Genomic DNA, 4851 nt, shown 5'->3' with positions numbered 1-4851 from the left:
TTTGGTCCCTCCATTCTATTTGCGCATCGCAATATGGTCCCCCCTATTTCATTTTATTCCTTTTTTTCTTTAAATTCTATTTAAGTTATAATTAAGCCCTTTTCATTTTAATTATTTTATTATCTTTATTTATTTACTTGTTTATTTATTTATTCCTTTTATTTTATATGTTTACTTGTTCTTTTTCTTATGTATTGTGTTTTGTTCATTTATTTATTTATATATATATATATATATACATATACATATTCTTTAAATCCTTATATATATTTATTATGTTCTTTTTCTTTTTCCTTTATTTATTTTATTTATGTTTCCATTATTATTACTGCTTTATTATCATTATTATTACTATCACAATTATCTTTTAGTATTGTACTAATACGTGTATTTTTTTATCATCATCAATTTTATACTTTATTCGTTTATTTTAATTTCATGTTGCATCATCGTTATTAAACACTAGTTCATGTTTTAAGCCATACTCAAATGAATTCAAGTACACATTATTTTAAGGATTATATTAATTTTTACCTGAATTCGTAAAAAACTAAAATTTAAAAAATAAAAAAAATAAAATAAGGCAATGTTCGGTATTTGGAGACTCAAGAAGTTGTGCCCCAACTTACGGGGTCTCGACTTTCTTGTTGAACCTAGATGACCGAATCTCCTTTTAAAATATGCGAGATTTAAATAAAAATAATAAAAGGCAAACTTATTCTCAAGAATATGAGATGTCGTGTCCTAACTTACGGGATGTGACATTTTATTATTTCGAGATAAGGAGGCATTTTATACATTTTAATTTACTCAAGTAATTTTAATTAAAATTAACATTAACATAAAGGAGGATCGTATTTTAAATTCTCTTCGAGTTTTCAATTTTCGAAACTAATACGTTAAGTAATCAATTAGGTACCAATTATGGGCGTATCGAGGGTGCTAACCCTTCCTCGTGCATAACCGACTCCTGAACCTGTTGTCTGAAGTTCGTAGACAAAAAAAAATTGTTGTTTTAATAAATCAAACATTTTTTTTTAAAACGATCAAATAACGAGGCAATCCGATCACACCTCATAAAAAGGATTGGTGGCGATTCCAATTTTTGTTTTCAAAATAATAGTCGACCACATTTTTTTTTTAAAATGATTTCGACAATAGTATTAGGACATATAACAATTTATTAATTTTGGTTGTGAATATAAAAACTCTAATAAGATATTTATTAGTGGATGTGTATATAGGTTATGGATTTCATCAAAATAAAGAATCCAATACATGGAACTCTTTTGATTATATTAAAGCTTGGTAACGAGTAGAACTAGAAATTGTTTTGCCCTCTATTCTTCTCTCTTCATAAATCACTGCCCAATCTACATCAAAAACTTGAAAAGCAAATAAGAAAAATATAATATTTTAAGCAAACATAATTTTCATTTTACACTTATTTTAATTATATTTTTTGAAATATTTTACAAGTAATTTCTAGCTTTAGATTAGTTTTTTTATTAAGTTTTATAATTTTTAGATTAATTATCTTTTATTTGCATTTTGTTTATTTTCATATTTTTAGAATTACTTTAGATTTAATTGTTATTTTCTTTTTCAAAATGAACAAATTGAAGCATAAATTAAAATAAAAAATAAAAAAGGGTCTATTGCTCTACCAGACCAAATTAAAGAGAGAATATTTTTTCAATTTAGAAAATTTGGCAGCAAGTACGCTCCACCAAAATTCTTCATTTAATGGAGCTCCATAATAAAGACTGTAAATTTAAAAGAAAAAAAAAAGTCACTTAAAAGGATAAAGAGAACTCTCTTATATCAAGTGAAACTTCAAACTCATGAAATAAGATAAACAGAAAAGGAGATTCAGAAAACTCCGCACAAATTCTTCATCTGTTTCCTCTCTAAATTATTTTCATTTATGAAAAAAATTTTCCGAATATCTTTTTGTGACTTTTTTCAGCTTAAGATGATGAATAAACTCTTGGAATGACGATGGATTTTACATCTCAATTAATTGATTATTTTCCTTATATTAATTATTTATTCAATCCTGTACTTATTTAATTTGTTTGATTGATCACCAAGCTTTATAACTTAGAAGTGAACATTAGGGTTGAGATCTAGACCAAATATGTTAGGATAAGAATATATTTGGTGTCTTAATCAATTCAATAGATTTTTGTTTAATAACTTAAGGTGACTTGTCTAACATAAGAATTTAGCTAGTGGTCAAAGGAGATTAACTTAGCTAGATATTAGAAAGGTCTAGTTAAAATGTCTAATTCTAATATTAGCAATTACGTAAATTAAAGAATTAAATCACATATAACTGATTAAATGTGTTGGGTAAAATTCAAAGTGCATAAATTAATTGAGAAACTCAAAAGATTTCAGTGTCTTAGTTTAGCAAAATATTTATAGTAGTAACTAAAATTTACTTTGTTGATATGGATTAGATAGTAAATTTATAGTACTTAGCAACTTAAAATTTGATCTGATCTCTTTTATGTCACTTTATTACTTGATGTGCACTAGCAAATACAATTTCAATTATCAAATAGTAATATCTTTAGGGTCAATTTAATTCGCAATACAATTAATATAATGGTTTAATAAGTTTTGTTTATTATTATTATTTAAGTTTTTAATTGAGTTAATGTTATGAATCAATCAAATATATAAAAAAATTAAAAGTCCTTATTTTTACAAAATAAATTTTATTGTTATGAGGTTATTTTAAGTATATTTTGTATAAAATCAAAACCCACATTTAGTGAAATTTGAACCAATGACATTATAGTATTAATATTTTTAATTTTACTATTTCAACTAAAGGTTCATTTAAATTTAATATAATTTTTAATAAATATAATTTTTACATAATTTTTCCACTCATATTGTGAGTATGCCGTAATCTAATATAAATTATTGATTTTTTTTGTTTAATATATGATTTGGTACTTGAATTTGACATTTTTTTATAATGTGATACTTATATTAGTTTTTGGTCCAATCTAGTACTTGTATTTGACAGAAATTACAATTTTGGTACCTAAAAGTAACAATGTTAACTTTTAGTGTTTAATTCAAGTTTTAGAGTTGAGTTGATGGAAATTAATTGCTAATATTATTAGGTTTTGTTTTTCTTTTATGATTTTGTTAATAGAATAATTAAATGTTAATTGTGATTTTTAATTTTGTGTTTGATTTGTCAAATACAATGTAGTTTAATTTGGATTTTAAGATTGATTTTATGAATATTAATTACTATATTATTAGATAATTATAAATTTTCATCAAATCAACTTTAAAATTTAAATTAAACACTAAAAATTAACATTGATACTTTCAAGTACCAAAATGTATAATTTTATAAAAATAAGTATAGATGAAAAATAATACAAATACTATAATAAAAAATATTAAACTCAGAAACCAAATTACATATTAAACCAATTTTTTATCAAAATGTATTCCATAGAGTCAAAACACAGTGATACAATGGATAAGAGAGGTCTCAATTTCCAGAAAAGGCTCGAGGCCGTTGACAACTAGGCATATGTCCCAAGTAGAAACAGGAGAGGGAGTTACATTAAAGATGTAACATGAATCCCTTTATCCGAATGTCTCCTGAACATAGGAAACAGTTACAATAAAGCCCAGTGCAAGGCATAGTTAAGCCACGACACATAAGAACCCAGTTCAAGGCATAGCCCAAGACCAACACAATCCAAATAAAAAGATAAAAAGGGAGAAACAGCTCAAACAGGGCCTAGAAGCCCTTTGGTATCCAGAAGTTACATACGGTCGTCCGCATTAGAGCACCATAATGATTACAAGGGGTAAGTGGAGCGGTAGAAACCCTAAACCACTGAACCGAAGGGGTAGTGGAAACTGGGTCATGGTCCTTAACCTAAGGGACCACCATGGACCTCGGGCACCAAAAACTCTACAAATTCGGCAATGTAAATGGAGGTGGTTGCATACCAGTCCACCTTTATCTTATCGACGTTAATTTCGAGGTATGCATGGTCAGACCTAGATAAAATTTTAGACTCGGGCTAAGTCCTGCCTGAAGTATGGGCCTAAAAATTTATTCAAGATCGATTCGAAATAAAATTATTAAGTTTGAGCCCTATCCGCCCATATTAAATTTTTTAGCTTATTTCATTAAATAAAAATTTTAAAATATAATAAATCAAACACATTTAAAAACATAAAACAAATATTAAAACAAGAAACAAATAAAAATAAGACTAAAACAATTCTTAAAACAATACACAAATTGAAAATATAATAAAAAGTGGTTATATTAAAATTGAAAATAAAATGTAAATATGATTAAAAATAAAAATAAAAAAAATATATATTTAGTATATAATTAGGACCGGGTCGGGCCTAGATAAAAAAAATTTTACCCGAAGCCCAGCCCGTTTTCTATATGGGCCTCATTTTTTACCCAAAATTATATTTCGGGCTTATATTTTTATCCAAACTCTCTCATTTTTTAAGCGGAACCTTCGGGCAGGGCCGAGTAGCCTAGCCATGTACACCTCTATTTCCCCTCAAAAGGGCTCTCTTTTCTCATTCACCTTTATTAGATTTATTCACTTGCTTTTCTTTGGGATTAACCAGCGGACAAGCTTCGTCGCTCTATAGTTCATCTTGGTCTTACAAGAACTTGGGAGCATTCTCAAAGAGATTAAACAAAATTATAACTCAAAAGATTATGAATATATTTTATTTTTATATTATGTTTTAACAATATTAAATCAAAATAGCATTAGTAAAAGAAGGGTGAAGTAATGTAGAAAAAATTGAAGTTGTTATGGATATAACCAA

The sequence above is a fragment of the Gossypium arboreum genome, chromosome 6 (assembly GCF_025698485.1).
Source record: "Gossypium arboreum isolate Shixiya-1 chromosome 6, ASM2569848v2, whole genome shotgun sequence".
Classification (NCBI taxonomy): domain Eukaryota; kingdom Viridiplantae; phylum Streptophyta; class Magnoliopsida; order Malvales; family Malvaceae; genus Gossypium; species Gossypium arboreum.
This window is presented reverse-complemented; position numbering follows the sequence as displayed.